At 36.2% G+C, this 16,330-nt stretch overlaps 1 protein-coding gene and 1 pseudogene across 3 annotated transcripts in view; one reads left to right on the forward strand and one right to left on the reverse strand.

Annotated features, from left to right (window-relative positions):
• Window positions 1–16,330, forward strand: part of IPCEF1 (interaction protein for cytohesin exchange factors 1) — a 178,299-nt gene that overhangs the window by 18,589 nt on the left and 143,380 nt on the right. The gene's annotated exons all lie outside the window — the stretch shown is intronic.
• LOC122897102 lies at window positions 11,361–11,459 on the reverse strand (annotated as a pseudogene).

Here is a 16,330-nt window from a genome sequence, read left to right on the forward strand (position 1 = left end):
AGTAGTTTTCAGTTTAGAGATCTTACAGGCTTTTGTTAAAATTATCCCTAATTATTCTTTGATGATATTATAAAGGGGACTGTTTATATATACATACATATATATGTATATATATATATTTTAAGATTTTATTTTATTTATTTGACAGGCAGAGATCACAAGTAGGCAGCGAGGCAGGCAGAGAGAGAGGGGGAAACAGGCTCCCTGCTGAGCAGAGAGCCTGAGGCAGGGTTTGATCCCAGGATTCCGGGATCATGACCTGAGCCAAAGGCAGAGGCTTTAAGCCACTGAGCCACTCAGGTGCCCCGGGGACTGTTTTTAAAATGTTATTTCTCAATTTTTTGCTACTAGATAGAAATACAATAGAATTTTTTAGATTAATCTTTTATGCTGTGAGCATGCTAAATTTACTGATTACTTCTAAGATTTTTTTTAAAAGAAGATTTATTAGGATTTTCTACATGGATTGCTTAGTATTTTCTTAACAATGTTTAGATTTTCTTTAGGAGGCAGTTACATCTTTTCCTTTCTGAGTCTTTAAGTCTTTTATTTTGTTTTCTTCTTTATTGTACTATCACTGTAGTGAGATGGTCTATCTTTTGCTTTATTCCTAACGATAGGGAAGTACTTAGTATTTTACCATAAATATGATATTAACTCTAAGTATTTTTCATAGATGGCCTTTTATGAGATGAAGTTCCCTTCTGTAACTTGCATGCTTGGAGGTCTTTTGTGTTTTTAATCACAAATGGGTTTTGAATTTTGGCATATACATTTCTGCATCTATTGAAATGATCATATGGTTCTCTCTTTATTCTGTTAATATGATGATTTATATTGATTGATTTTCCGAATGTTCCATCTGGGTTCAACTCCCTATGGTTAGGATATAATATCCTTTCTATATATTTGCTGGATTCAATTTGCCAAGATTTTGCTATAAACTTTTACATCTATGTTCATGAAAAATGCTGGTCTACAATTTTCTTCTAATACCCATGTCAGGTTTTGGTATCCAGGTTCTGCTGTCATCATAAAAAGTTTGGGAACTATTTAGTCCTTGGCCTTCTGAAAGGTTTTATAAGGTTCTTTGGATTTTTTTGGATGCTCATTATGTTTTGCCTCTCTAGAAGCTGAGAACGAAATTTAAATGTATATATTATCTACAACATAATGACAGTTCATGAGGAAAACATTTTTCCATCCCATCTGCACGTTGTCTTTATCCACATATTGTAATTACTTCCTTCCTTCTAAAACTAGCATAGGTATTTGAAGTATCAGAACAGCAAACCAAAATTAGCACTTACTCATGTGTGTGCATGGTGTGTGTGTGTATATATACCTTGTTTGAAAAAATATCCAGTACTCTGCGTATACAGTGTGATAGCTGGATTTGAGCAACTTCTCATGTTATTTCATAAAACAGAATGTCTACAAAGTATGTCTAAAAATCTATTCTTACTTTTTAAAATCAGTGTGTCAGGAATTATTGAAGATTATTTAAATTCTTAGATGCATCAAAAGCATGATCAGAGCCAAGCTTTCTAGGCTTCTTTAAAATAAAGCTTTTCCTTAGGGCTGTTGAGGGCAATTGCACTCATTTCAGTTTCATCTTGTTTTATGTTATCCAGTCTCTTTCTTTCCAGAGTGTAATGAGCGGTGAAGTAGCAGAGTGTAATCACAGTGGAGAAAAGAAAAAAAAAATGAAGGTCTTGAATTAGACACAAATTGGAAAAATGGGTCTCGAAAGAGTTGAAGACAATCCTTTTATTTTAGCTTCTTTGATACATATGAACTATGATGGGCTTCTAGGATTTATAATTCACTCAGGAGTTTTTGTTGTTATTGTTTTCTGATAACAATATATGAATAGAAATGAGAAAACAGATTTGTGGATTAAAACCTAAAACAGCAGAATGACATTTACACAAGGTTAATATATTCTAAATTACTGTTCTGAGGAGAATACTCTAATAATTTAACTATGCTTTATATTTTTGGGAAAATATATGAATTCAAAATACAATTCGCTTTGTTAAACAGACGGGAAGAATTAGAACAGATTCGTGTTGTGATTTTAAAATTTTGGGGACTTAGAAATGATTACCTCTTGAAAGACAAGAACTTTCTTTTCTTCTTCCTCTCCCTCTCCTCCTCCTCTTGTCCTCTTCCTCCTCCTTTTTTATTTTGTTTTGTATTTGGAAAGACCATGCTTGAAGTTGTGCATTGGGAACATGAAACCAACTTCAAGTATTTTAATGTCAGTAGGGACTTGATTCAAATACAATCTTGCTAACCTTGGAGTACCACACCCAAAGCCAATTGTTGCATTCGGTGGCTTTAAAAAAATTTTTAATTAAGTTATTTTCCCTTCATATCTCCATTTATGTTGTGTTTTTCACACAGGGATAAAAATAAGACATGACCTGTGTTTTGGTGAGGCTTGGAAAGTCAAGATTGATAGCAGGAGAGGGTCCTGAAGCCGGAAGAAGGGAATTGAGAAGGAAAGGGGGCCTGAGAAGAACCCTCTTATCTTGTTTTCTTTACATAGAAATGTCTCAAGATCAGAGTAGAAACAATGTTTTGGACAAGTATATTAAAAAATTGTTTAGTAGGCACATTTTCCAGTCATGTGATGATGAGAAACAGATGTAGATGCTGTTAAATCATGTCAGATATGAACTGCCTGTGTACCCCGTGAATATGTGTAAATATTTAACTAGAAAAACAGTCACATGCTCTGGAGTAATCTTGGAAGCAGGAAACCACAAATTATAGGTCTGAAATTTACCATGCATGGCTTATGGGTTCAGATAAGTAAAACCAAATGAAGAGACTCTGGAAGTTTTATAAATAGTTCATGATTTTTGGTAGGGGGAGGGAAGAGAAAGGATTAGGGAGAATTTTAATGTACTTCAAGTACAATCAGTACATTTAATTATAACCAGAAGACTAAGAATCATCTGATAGGAATTCATTTATGCCTTTGAGTCTAGTATATAATACTTATCAACTTACACAGGAACAATTACTGTGAAATCATAGCTTACCCTAATTAGGTTCTAAAGTCAGCATGGAAGGCAAAAATCATATATATTCCGACTTCCCCTTGACATTCTCCCTGGAAGGCATCCTGCTGGAGACAGAAATACATAGTTCTACTAACACAGCTAGAGTTGGAACTGATCCCCTATCTTCTGCAGGTTTTGGATGATGAGGATAGCTTTGGTTTATGGGCCAAACGGGAGGGGGTAACTATTGACATCACGAGCACATTGCCTGGAAAATATGTATCCTTAAAACTAGAGGCTCGCTGTGATTCTAGTTGATGCAAATGAAAACAGATTTGTGCCTTCCGTCTCCTCCACAGCCTGGAGCTTATATTCCTGGAGGGGAAGAGTGGAACGAAGTTGCCCTATTTTATTGCTTTATTTGTTTTCAGGTTTAATTTTTACTTCATCAAAATAAAATCATCTAATTACCCTCTCAACTTTAAATTATTTTATTGGGGTATCGTCTCCATATAGTGAAATGCACAGCTCATAAGTGCTTTAGTTCTGTGTTTTCGCAAAAGCACATATTCATGTAACTCGCACTGTTACCAAGATACAGAATATTTCCATTCTTGCTCCGTCACCGTCAGTCCTGCCTCTCTCCTCTCGCCGGCCACAAGCATCATTCTGATTTTGTTCTCCACAGATTTGTTTTGTCTGTTCCAGAACTTCATATCAATAGCATCACCTGCATGTGCTCATGGATCTGGTTTCTTTTGTTCAGCATGCTGTGTGTGCTGTTAATTTGTACCGTTGCATGTAGCAGTAATCATTCATTTCTGCTTATTGTTGCCTGTGTATCATATAAATATATGACAATTTGTTTAATTCTTTTCCTGTTTTTAGATATTTGGGTTGTTTCTAGTTTCGGGCTATTATAAATAAAGTCACTATGAATATTCACATACAAGTCTTTGTGTGGATGTATGTTTTCCTTTCTCTTGGGTAAATACTGAAGAGAACTGGTGGTCATAGGGTATGTTGTGTTTAACTTTACTAAGAAATTGCCAAGCAATTAAAAAGAATGTTGTAGGGGCGCCTGGGTGGCCCAGTGGGTTAAGCTGCTGCCTTCGGCTCAGGTCATGATCTCAGGGTCCTGGAATTGAGCCCCGCACAGGCTCTCTGCTCAGCAGGGAGCCTGCTTCCTCCTCTCTCTCTGCCTGCCTCTCTGCCTGCTTGTGATCTCTCTCTGTCAAATAAATAAATAAAATCTTTTTAAAAAAATAAAAAATAAATAAAAAGAATGTTGTAGCTTTTTCCTTGCTCACCAGTAATATCTGAGAGTTCTGGTTGTTAACCATCTGGCCAACATCTTTTTATCTTTTGTTATTATAGTAGTATCTCATTGCGGGTTTGTGGGTTTTCCTAGGAGTTCACTATGTTAAGCATTATTTCATGTACTTCTTGGCCATTTGTAGATCTTTTGTGAAGTATCTGTTCAAATCATTTGCCCAGTGTTAATTGGTCTAGCTGTCATTTAATCATTGAGTTGGAAGAATTCTTTATATATTCTGGATGTGGGTCCTTTGCTTGGTATATACTTTGTGAATACTTTCTTCTATCTGTGGCTTGTTTATTCTATTAATGTCATTTTAAAGATTTATTTATTTATTTTACAGAGAGAGAGAGAGAGAATGAGAGTGAGCACAGTGGGGTGGGGCAGAGGAAGAGGGAGAGAGAGTCTCAGGAAGACTCTGTACTGAGAATAGATTCCGAAATGGGGTTGGATCTCACCACCCTGAGATCACAACCAGAGATCATGATCTGAGCCAAAACCAAGAGTCAGATGCTTAACTGACTGTTCCACCCAGGTGCCCTTATTAATGTCATTTTTAGTGAGAAAAATCTTTAATTTTTAAAAAATCTTTAATTTTTTCTTTTATACCTTCCTGAATCTGGGTAAGAAATCTTTATATATCTCAAGTGTTTGAAATATTCTTTTATATATTCTTCTGGAAGCTTTATACTGTTAACTTTTAAATTCAGGTTTATGAGGTAGGAATGGAAGTTAATTTTTTAATTATTTAATATCCACTTGTTCCAGGAATATTATCAAAATGTCCTTTCTTTCTACATTGATTTGCTCTGGTGCTTTTATTGAAAATAAATTGACTATAATAGTGTGTCTTTATTTCTCAACCCTCTCTTCTTGTCCCATTGTCAATTTGTACCTCCTCATACCAGTATCATGCTCTCTCAATTGTCACAGCTTTACTAAAGATCTCTTCTAATTTTTCCTAGCCACGTTTTGTAGTTTTTAGTGCAGAGGCTTTAGATATCTTTTGTGAAGTTTATCCATAATTTTTTTGATGCTATTATAAAGAATATTATATTTTTAAAAATATAAAATTACTATTATATAGAAATGCTGTTATTTTTGTATGTGACTGTGTTTCCTGAGGACTTGCTAATTTAATTATTAGTTGTGGCATAGTTGTTTTGTAGATTTCTTTGGATTTTTCTGCGTATATAAACATGCTGTATGTGAACAAAGAGAGTTTTATTCTTTCTTTCAAAAGTTTTTTTTTTTAAAGATTTTATTTATTTATTTATTTGTTTGTCAGAGAGAGAGAGAGAGAGAGATCACGCACAAGCAGGCAGACGAAGAGAGAGAAGCAGGCTCCTTGAGAGCAGGGAGCCTGATGCGGGACTCGATTCCTGCTCTGGGATCATGACCTGAGCCGAAGGCTGCAGCTCAACTGACTGAGCCACCCAGGTGTCCCTCTTTCTTTCAAAAGTTTTATACTTTCTATTTATCCTTCCTGCATTATTACACTGACTAAACCTACCAGAACAATTTTAAATAGAAATGGTAAGGGTGAATATCCTGGTATTGTTTTTGATCTTTATTGTCAAGTGGTCAGCTTTTCACCATTAGGTATGACATCAGCTGCAGATTTTTTTTTACATGTCATCTTTCATATTGAAGAAATTCCGCTATTAATGATTGGCTGACAGTTCTTTATTTTTTTATGGAGTACTGAATTTTTTTCAAATGCTTTTTCTGAATCTACTAAGACATATGATCTTCTCTTTCATCATGTCAATGGGCAGAATTACACTGATTGACTTTTTAAGATTTATTTATTTTAAAAAGAGAGAGAGAGAGAGATGGGGGGAAGGGGCAGAGGGAGAGGGAAAGAGAGTTCTAAGCAGACTTGCCACTGAATGCAGGCAGAGCCCAGCACGGAGCTTGATCTCAGAACCCCGAGATCTCGACTGAACTGAAACCAAGAGTCAGAGGCTTACTCAACTGCACCACCAAGTGCCCCTATATTGACTGATTTTTAAAAGTGAAAACAAACTAGTATTTTTGGAATATATTTTGCTTTTTATATATTCCAATTGTTTTTAAAGGCATTTTGTGTTTGTGTTCATGTGGGATATTCGTTTATGATATTCTTTTCTCATAATTTCCTTCTTTGTTTTGGTAGCCTCATAAAAATAGTTTAGAAGTGTTTTCTCTACCCTTTTCCAGCAAATAGAATTAGTAACACTTTCTATATTATATAGCTGTTTAGAGAATTGAGAAAAATTATATTAAAAATCTTTAAAACATATATGTGGTATACATAAATAGATAAAATATTATTTTATCTTTCTCTTAATATTACTTTAGTATACCGCATAAACATCTATTAAATGAAATTCTATATTCTGACATTGCTAAGCTATGGCAACATCATTTATTTATCTGACATACTTAATTGGAGGACAGTATATTTAGCTCCAGGGTAATAAAAAAGTAAATCAGATAAGGTCTACTTTTTAACCCACTGAGCCACCCAGGCACCCCAGATATGGTCTACTTTTTGTAGAACTTCCTTACAATTATGAGGAGACACATCATGAAATCCAAAGTTCATTCTGAAATATCAGATATATCTTCAATGTACTTTTGTATTAATATTTAAATGTATTCTAGTTTCTGAGATTGGTGGTTCATGTATGGGGGAATTTATAGCAATTATCCACCAACACATTATTATACTCACTCATACTTCTCCCTTGCCTTGATCTTGTTGGCAAGTAGGATTTTTCCTAGTTGTATGGCTAAAATATGTGTATTTGATGATATACATACCTTCTGAAAATATTCTGGGATCATACTTATTCTTTCAAGAAGATGATGCTTAAAGTAGAACTTTATTTGAAAGCCAATAAACCTACCAATTTTGAATGCAAGTCACCCTCATTTCTATAAAATAAAAATTATTTTGTTAGAGATTGTGCAGTAAATTTCACAGTGTTATGGGAGCAATTTTCACAGAGTTATGGGAGAAGAGGCTGTGTTTGCACCTAAGCATCTGAAATGTACATATATATTTACTAATTTGAAGTTATTTCTTTCTTTATCTAAAGACAATTTTGTGTCAGCCAATAATCTGGGTTTTTGTTTTGTTTTGTTTTTACTTGACTAAGGTCACAATTCTTGTCCAAATGTGGGGATATCTGAAAAAGAAAGAAGGTACCTGGCAAAGAGCCAGTGGGTGGTCTTCCTTTTCCATGCGGAGAAGCCAATATCAGGGCAACTCAACCATTATTTTACCAAGTGCTACCTAAAGCAAAAGTTAAAAGTATACACATTTAATCTTGAGTCTATATTTCTGTATCTTGATTTTTTATTTCTTTCCCAATAAATTTTTTTGTTAAAAACTTTAAATCAACTCTGTCTTCCCTATCTGAAGACAGATAAACGAATCAGTATCCCATGGTCAAATATAGACGCACTAGTGGGCCAGCACTATTAGCTCCTGGGCTTGGAGTGGATCCACAGGACTGAGAGCTAAAATATAAGACTTTTCTTTCTTTTTTCTTTTTTTTTTTTTTTAAGATTTTTAATTACTTATTTGAGAGAGAGCGAGCGAGCGAGAGAGAGTATGATCTGGGGGAGAGGCAGATGGAGAGGGAAAAGCAGATTCTCGCTGAACAGGGAGCTGGATGTGGGGCTCGATCTGGAGATCCTGGGATCATGACCTGAGCTGGAGGCAGAAGCTTCACCGACTGAGCCACCCAGGTGCCCCTAAAATATGAGACTTAAGGCTCTGTCACCATCAGTGGTAGATACCAGCCATTCCTATCAGCCATTCCTTGCCACAAAGGAGATTAACTAAAGCCTCAGACCCTTTTTCTTCACTTTTCCTAATACCCTATATTGTAACCATGTTTGAAGTAAAGATCTTCCCATTGATCTCCATACTGGGGATCTGGGCTACTCGTAATTCAGTTTATTCATGTTAATAAAACAGCTGGTATTAGATAAAACCCTTGGCTTTGTGTTATTTTGAAGCTCTCCAGATGTCTAAGGACTCCTACTCTCAGTACTTGATCTCTATACCTTTCATGGGCCCTTTCTTTCCCTATAGAAATGTCACATATGGGAATGATTTGTCCCATGTCCCACAGAAGTGTCCTACAAATATTTACTGAATACCAAGACTATGGAGTGCTTAGGGCACAAAGCAAGCAAAAACATTCACTCTACCAGTTCTCCTGAGGCTTTCAGTCTGATGTGGAGACAGATGTTAATGAAATAGTCATGTAAAGTCATAACTACAAAGCAGATGGGGTCCTGAAAGGAAAAAACCCACTCCTATGAGAACTTATCCTTGAGACTATTGGAGATAAAAGGTCTTTTCAAGGACTTCTTCCACAGTCCTGATCTTATCTCAATTTATCTTACAAAACTGAGAACTTTTCAGAACATTGTATTTCTCATATCAAGTTTTGAGATCAACTGTTGGATGGTCAAGTGTATGAGAATTCAGTGAAAACTGCAACAATCAATACATTTCCGAGCTTTCTTTCATTGTTAGAAGAGGCTAAAGAATTCTTAGGATACTAGACTAGAGAGGGAAGCATGAGAGAAAGAACAGGTTTAAAAAAGTGAGAGGATGTGGAAATATTTTCCAGGCAGATAGATTTGATCTTTGGTTTGTCCTTTGTATCTTAGTTGGTAATGTGCACAATATGTATATTTATATATTCCTTCATTTCTACCACTTGTATCAGACTTATATATACACTAGGATCTCATTCATCTTTCTAGGCTGCTGGGCATTCTTTTGGAAGATCTCTTAGGCACAGGGTCATAATGTCTGATTTAATTTTTCTGCTCTCATAACCTGAAGCAGGTTCCCTTGACTCTGCTCAGTTTCTACATCTCTAAAACAAACTGCTCATACTCCAAGGGTTTGTTTTTATGATCAAAATGAAATGAGATTAACTGTAAAGAGTACATAAGTATAAATGATATGATTATAAGCCACGAAGGAGGGTGAATTTCCTTCTTAATGTCAGAGGAAATGTCAAGGTGACGTGGCAGTGGCCATCTGTGGCACAGAGTCAGAAACAGGAACAGAAGAAGTTTTGGCTCCTTAGAGCTTTCTTCTCCTTCTATATGTGCATGCATCCAGTTACACATCATTTTGGAAAGCATTTATTTAAATAATAATTCAGAAAAGCCTTACTAATTGGAACAAAGCCTAACAGGGACCGGATTTAACACAAAATACCTTTGCCTAATTGATGCAATAATAGAGACACACAACAAAGAAAAATGTTCCTAATATTCACCAGAATAGACTTCTCTAGCCCCTGAAAACATTTTGGAGGCATAATTTATGTAGCATTAGTTTCAATTACTATCTGTTCCTTAGATTCTCTATTCTTTAAGTTCTCTAAGATCTGTGTGGTTTGTATTGATTTGTTGTCATAAAGGAAACAAAATATAACTTAAGGTAGTTTAAATAATCTTTGCAATATAGTTGAACAATGTTATTTGTACATTTAGAAGTTAATATAGTAATTAATTTATTGATAATTTGAAAATAAGGAACTAAGTAGGTAGAGTTTTGGGGGACAGGCTGAATGGGGAATGCCATTCATTGAGATGAGGAGGAACAACACATTTTTTAGGAAAGATGGTAAACTCATTTTTTTTTTTTTTTTGCACATTTAGGATAAACTCTAGAACTTGGAAATGTGGGATGGCCAGTAGGTAATCTAAATGATATCTCTGGAGCTCAGAATGTAATTCTGGCTTGAAATATGGATTTGAGATCCATTGGCATTGGTGACAGTTAAATAAAATGTAATATGAGAAAGTAAGCACATGAACAGGGCCTCAGGAAACACCAATATTTAAGAGACAAAAGGAGACAAGGGGGAGTCAGAAGTCTGAGGAGAGATGACAGGGAGGTAGAAAGAAGACTGGGAGGAAGTCAAGTCCTGAAAACCAAGGGAGGGGAAATATTGAGACAACATCCTGTGCTGGGGGGAGATCAGTAAAAAAGGGTTGAAAATACCCATTGAATTCAGCAAAAAAAAAAAAAAAAAGCCTGCTGTTTGTTTTTTTTTGTGAATATCTCAATACAACTGTATCTGAGGTTCACTTTCAGGGCTTTGAGAATCAAGTGCATGGTGAGAACTGGAGCAGTAAGAGGAAATTTCTCTTAAGAAGCTTGCCTGAAGGCTAAAAAACAAGCAGTGACTAAGTAGGGTTTTAGCGGAAGGGATTTTTTTAGAGGTAGGTGGGATTTATACATTGTTATGCACTTAGAGGAAAGAAAGTAAAAAAGTTTCTCTGAAGATACAAGAGAGATAGGGGATGATAAATGTGCTTTTTTTTTTTTTGAAGACCTAGGAGGGGGTGGCTCCCAAAGATGGTGTAGGGATTGGTCTTCAATAAGATGAGAAAGACAGCGTATGTAAGAGTGGTTTCTGTGGTTTCACTTACTTGTGGAGCATAAGGAATAACACGGAGGACATTGGGAGATGGAGAGAAGTGAGTTGGGGGAAACTGGAGGGGGACGAACCATGAGAGACTGTGGACTCTGAGAAACAACCTGAGGGTTTTGGAGGGGAGGAGGGAGGGGGGTTGGGTGAGCCTGGTGGTGGGTATTAAGGAGGGCAGGTATTACATGGAGCACTGAGTGTGGTGCATAAACAATGAATTCTGGAACACTGAAAAGAAATAAAATTTTTTAAAAAAGAGAATGGTCTTCAACTCCTTTGGGACACAAGAGGTGAGGTGGTTGAACGAGAGATGGAAGAAGGAAGGATGTATTGGTTGGGAAGGTAGAAATAAGGGTTGTTTTCTTCTGTCATTAAGCACATGTCCTGAGCTCCTGTTACATTTTCAGCACCATAATAAGCAAAATAAATATGATCCCTGTCTCCATGGGGGGGGTAGGCAGACATGAATCTTTTATTGTTTTTGTTTTGTATTTTTCCAAGAGAGGGTCTGTAGCTTCATAATATTTTCAAAAGCATTCAGGAAGACCCATCAGCTGGGTAGTACACATTAAAATTAAAATTCTAAAAATGGTCTATTTTTTCAATTAGCAATAATCGCGCCTCGGATAAACCTCATTGGCTACGATACTGCCACTGCGCAAAGCTGAAAAAATGGTCTATTTTTTATCTTCACTTTAAAATATTGCTTTAAAATTGACATAATATTTTATAGTTTCAGGTGTACAACTTAATGATTTGATATACGTATGTATTATAAAATGATCACCACACTGAGTCTGGCTAATATTTATCACCACACATAGTTACAAATTCTTTCTTTCTTGTGATGAGAACTTCTAAGATCTACCTTCTTAGCAATTTTCAAATATTCAGTACAGTATATTACTTATAATCACCCTCCTAAACATTACATTCCCAGAACTGATTTATATCATAAATGGAAGTGTGTATCTTTTGACCATTTTCACCCATTTTGCTGCCTCTCCCCCTCACTTCTGGCAATATTTGTATTTTTTTTAATTAAATTAAATTAAAAATTTTTTCAGTGTTCCAAGATTCATTGTTTATGCACCACACCCCACTTTTCTCCCCTCTAAAACCCTCAGTTTGTTTCTCAGAGTCCAAAGTCTCTCATGGTACATCTCCCCTTCTGATTTCCCTCAACTCACTTCTCCTCTCCATCTCCCCATGTCCTCCATGTTATTCCTCATGCTCTACAAGTAAGTAAAACTATATGATAATTGGCTCTCTCTGCTTGACTGATTTCACTCAGCATAATCTCTTCCAATCCCATCCATGTTGATACAAAAGTTGGGTATTCGTCCTTTCTGATGGAGGCATAATACTCCATTGTATATATGGACCATATCTTCCTTAAATATTCATCTGTTGAAGGACATCTCGGTTCTTTCCACCGTTTGGTGACTGGCCACTGCTGCTATGAACACTGGGGTACTTATGGCCCTTCTTTTCACTACACCTGTATCATCTGTTCTTTATATCTGTGAGATTGTGTTTTTTGTTTTCGTTTTTGTTCCTTTTTAAAGATTCCCTGTATAAGTAAGATCATACTGTATTTGTCTTTCTCTGTCTGACTTATTTCACTTAGCAAAATGCCCGTGAAGTCTACTCTTATTGTCATATATGACAGGATTTCCTTCTTTTTTACAACTAATATTCTATCATGTGTGAATGTGTGTGTGTGTGTGTGTGTGCATGTGCATGTGCCACATTTTCATTATCTATTCATCAATGGACACTTAATTCTTGGCTATTGTTAAAAAGGCTGCAGTGGACATAAGGGTGAAGAAAACTTTTCCAGTTAGTGTCACATTTCCTTCAGGTAAATACCCAGAGTAGAATTACTCAATCATATGATAGGTATGTTTTTAATTTTTTGAGGAGGAACCTCCATAACTGTTTTCCATAAAACAGACATTAATTTTAATCATACAAATACACATATTTGGTATTGATAAGAGCCCTGAACAAGAGGGTATTGGAGTTCTGGGTATTTTGACTCAATCAGAGAGCTGAGGGAAGCTTACTTGACAGACTTTTGGAAAATAGGGAGAGAACAATAGATACATAATATTTAATAAATGTTAGTTTTTTTCTTTCTTGTTAGAAATTGCATCATTTGGAAGAGATGGTATATTTTAGCATATATTAATCTTCTTCCATATGTCCCTTTACAAAATTTCCCTCATCTAAGATGACTTGACATGCTTGTAAGGGAATTCCTTTTTTATTTCTTTTTAAGATTTATTTATTTATTTGACAGACAGAGATTACAAGTAGGCAGAGAGGCAGGCAGAGAGAGAGGAGGAAGCAGGCTCCACACTGAGAGGAGATCCCAAAGCGGGGCTCGATCCCAGGACCCCTGGACCATGACACGAGCCAAAGGCAGAAGCTTTAACCCATTGACCCACCCAGGGACCCCCCCTTTTTAAAAATAAATGTACATGTTTATACATCCAAAATGAGAACCACGAAGGACTGCATAATCCATTTTTAATGGGCTGTCTCTGTGTTCCTAGCTTGCGGATATCACAACCAACCTTAAGCTGAAAAATATTCTTATCTTGTAAGACTGACAACATATTAAATATTCAAAAATATTACCACATTATGGATAATGTACAAATTAAAAGTATATGTTACCATCCATGTATTGCAGTAAGGGTTGGTGTATATAGAATTCCTTTAGTGCCCTTTCTTAGGAAATCTGAAATTAATATGTAGTAGGAAGCTGACTTCTAGATAAAGGATAAGTTTTTGAAAAAATGAATTAAGTGGTAAAATTTTAAAATTTGGACACTCGTTAAATATTTCAGGAAGGAATATAAGTGTATTTATTATACCTTGGTCTTTTCTCATTCTGTTCTTATTTCTTTCCATAATCACCATGCTTTCTTCTTTTTTTAAACTCAACTATAATTAATAAACAATTTTATATTAATTTCAGTGTACAATATAGTGATTCAGTAATTCTATACATTATTTAGTGCTCATCATAGTAAATGTACTCTTAATACACTTTACCTATTTCACCCTTCCCCCAGCTATCTCTTCCCTGGCAAACAGTTTGTCTGTTCTCTACATTTTTGGGGTGGTACCTCTTTTTTCTTTTTTTCTTTGTTTTGTTTTTTAAATTCCACATATGAGTAAAATCATATGGTATTTGTCTTTTTCTGACTGACTTATTTTGCTTAGCATTATACTCTTTAGCTCTATACACGTCATTGCAAAATTTTATATATATATAACTTATATATAATATACATATAAAATTTATATATATAATTTATATATATCATCACCTCTTTTTATGTATACATATCATATATATATAAAATCTATTCCTTACCACCTTTGAGATATCTATATAGCTCTATATAGGTCTGTATATCTCACCAGTTCCTGGTTGATGGGCACATAGTGAAATTGCTGGATCATAAGGTAGTTCTAATTTTAATTTTTTGAGGAACCTTCAGAGTGTTTTCCAGAGTGGTCACACCAGTTTTCCAGAGTGTTCGCACCAGTTTGCATTCCCACCAACAGGGTAAGAGGGTTTCCTCCACATCCTTTCCAACACGTGTTGTTTCCTATGTTGTTGATTTTAACCATTCTGACAAGTGTGGAGTGAAATCTCATTGTATTTTTGAACTCCTTTAGTTCTTGTTTGTCTGGGAAACTCTTTATCTCTCCTATTATTCTGAATGATAGCCTTGCTGGATAGAGTATTCTTGCTGCAGCTTTTTCCTATTTGGCATTTTGAATATATCATGCCACACCCTTCTGTCTTGCCAAATTTATTTTGAGAAATCTCCAGCTAGCCTAATGGGTTTTCCCTTGAAACGTAAGGACTTCCTTTGTCTTTCTGCTTTTAAGAATTTTTCTTTAACACTATATTTTTCAAATTTAATTACAATATATCTTGGTGTTGGTCTGCTTTTGTTGATCTTGGTTGTGGGAGTTCTCTGTGCCTCCTGGAACTGGATGTCTATTTCCTTTCCCAGATTAGGAACGTTTTATTTCTTGAAATAAATATTCCCCCTTTACTCTGTCTTCTTCTTCTGGGACTCCTATAATATAATTGTTATTGTGCTTGATGGAATCATTGTATTACCCAAGTCTATTCTTATATTGTATAAATCTTCTTTCTCTCTTTAGTTCAGCTTCATTGTTTTCCGTTATTTTCCTTTTACATCACTTATTTGTTTCTCTGCTTCTTCCAGCTTACTCTTCATTGCATCAAGCCTGTTTTCAAATCACTTTTATTGCATTCTTCATCTCAGAGTGATTCTTTTTTAACTCTTTTATTTCTGTGGTAAGGGTCTCACTGATGTCTTCTATTCTATTTTCAAGTCCAGTGAGTATCCCTATGATTGTTGTTTTAAATTCTCTATCAGGCACGTTACTTATATCTGTTCTTCTTAGATATCTGGCCATGGACTTATTTTGTTCTTTTATTTGGGATAAATTCCTCCATCTTGGCATTTTGTCTATGTTCCTGCCTTCTACTGTGTGTTAGAAAATCCAGTTATATCTCCTGCTCCTAAAAGTAATGGCCTTATAAAGAAGAGGTCAAGTAATATCCAGGGCCTGGTGCTTCAGGGAGTTTCTCCCCTGTGTGCTGTGTGCACTCTGCTATTGTGTTCTTCCTGCTCTTTCAGACCAGTCATCTGCAGAGGCTCTCCTTGCCTGTTGTGGGCAGTGTTTGGTCCTTGGCCACATTGTGGTGAGTTTTCAATAGGTTAGCTTTGGTCTGCTTGTGAAATGACCACCAGAACTGAGGCCCTGCAGAACTCTCTGGTTGAAATACATGGTATGGGCAGAGGTTTGTGCTGGTTTTCTGGGGGACTATTGTACTGGGACTGAAGCAAACTTGACTGAGAAGAGCAGTCTTACCAGAATGCAGGGAGGTAGGGGTTAGTTAGTGTAAGCAAGTTAGGCCACCAGTATTGGTGCTTTGTTCCTTCCTGTAGGTGGCTCTGTATTCATGCTGAGGGGTGGGGAAGGGAAATGTGTCAGGTATTTGTTCCCAGTATGGTATCTCCACGAATGTTGTTTCTCAAAGACATACTCTGAGAAGACAAATATTCTCCCTTCTGTGTGCCCCAGGCCTTCCCCAGACCACCGTTTCCACGCTGTCTACCACTGAGTTATCTGCCTATCCTCCTCTAGGAGCTGTGCAGTGTCCTCTGGGCTCTATCCCAGCCAAGTCTTCTGACTTTTAAAACTCCAGGCTTTAAGCCTCACAAGAACTCACAAAATTCAGTTCTTGTTTTTCCAAGCCAGTGGTTTTGGGAAACCTTCTCCTTGTGCATTCCCCGTGTGATTGTCTCTGTCTCTCACCCTTCTCCACAACCATGGCTTCTTCCCCTCCATAGCACCTATGATCCTTTTCTCCCCTAAACCACATCTCTGCACTTCCTACCTTCTTCAATGTAGCCTCTTCTCTCCCATTAGGAGTGGAGTTTGGTCTGTCTGTCTGCAGGTCAATTTCTGGG

The sequence above is a fragment of the Neovison vison genome, chromosome 1, assembly GCF_020171115.1.
Source record: "Neovison vison isolate M4711 chromosome 1, ASM_NN_V1, whole genome shotgun sequence".
Classification (NCBI taxonomy): domain Eukaryota; kingdom Metazoa; phylum Chordata; class Mammalia; order Carnivora; family Mustelidae; genus Neogale; species Neogale vison.